The sequence below is a fragment of the Jatropha curcas genome, chromosome 1 (genome assembly GCF_041381405.1).
Source record: "Jatropha curcas cultivar XTBG-Jc1 chromosome 1, XTBG_Jcur_1.0, whole genome shotgun sequence".
Classification (NCBI taxonomy): domain Eukaryota; kingdom Viridiplantae; phylum Streptophyta; class Magnoliopsida; order Malpighiales; family Euphorbiaceae; genus Jatropha; species Jatropha curcas.
The window spans coordinates 21758864-21759862 of record NC_143151.1 but is presented as its reverse complement, the minus strand read 5'-3'; the positions used below and the strand labels follow the sequence as shown (position 1 = coordinate 21759862).

The window sequence follows — 999 nt, the reverse complement described above, 5'->3', positions numbered from 1 at the left end:
ACAACAAGCAGACATGGTCAAGGAGAATGAAAACGAGAACATGAACAGACCTCCACTTCAACATCCGGTCCGCACCTTGCGAGACTACACAACACCTAATCTTAATGGGACAACCTCGAGTATTACAAGACCTCGGGTGGAAGCTAATAATTTTGAAATCAAACCCGCAACTATCCAAATGCTTTCCACCTCGATCCAATATGGGGGTTTGCCTAGTGAAGATCCTAATGCCCATATCACAAATTTCCTAGAAATTTGCGACACTTTCAAGCAGAATGGTGTTTCCGAAGATGCAATTAAACTGAGACTTTTTCCTTTCACTCTTAGGGACAAGGCGAGATCTTGGTTACAATCATGCCTCGCTGGAAGTTTCACAACATGGGAAGAATTAGCCCAAAATTTCTTGGCAAAATTCTTTCCCTCTTCAAAGACCACAAAACTGCGCAATGAGATAATGAAATTTGCTCACCATGATCAGGAAAGCTTGTATGAAGCTTGGGAAAGATTCAAGGACTTATTGAGAAAGTGCCCGCATCACAGTTTACCTAAGTGGTTACAGGTACAAACTTTCTATAATGCATTATCTCCTAGTACTAAAATCACTTTAGATGCAGCTGTAGGTGGATCTTTTGAGAAGAAGGAAATTGATGAGGCATATGAATTGATGAGGAGATGGCAAGCAACAGCCATTACCAAAACAATTCCGAAAGGAAGAGAACTGCAGGAGTCTATGAAATAGACGCCATTACAGCACTTAATGCCAAGGTAGATAACATGGTAAGAAAACTGGACATGTTAACTATTAATCCTGTGAAATCTATTATGCAAGTTTGTGATAGGTGCAATGGACAGCATGGGATTGGAGAATGCATGATAGACTCTTTGAACCCACAAACCTTGGAGCAAGTAAACTATGTGATGAATCAAGGAAGGAAGAATTACCCATACTCCAACTCATACGATAATAGATTGAGGAACCATCCTAATCTGTCCTATGGG

General features: G+C 40.6%; 1 non-coding gene across 1 annotated transcript; it reads right to left on the bottom strand.

Annotated features, from left to right (window-relative positions):
• Positions 1 to 436: 436 nt before the first annotated feature.
• LOC149499142 (small nucleolar RNA R71) lies at positions 437 to 543 on the bottom strand. The gene has a single exon (XR_016319193.1). It is a non-coding gene; the product is annotated as a small nucleolar RNA R71 (small nucleolar RNA).
• Between the last annotated feature and the right edge of the window lie 456 nt (positions 544 to 999).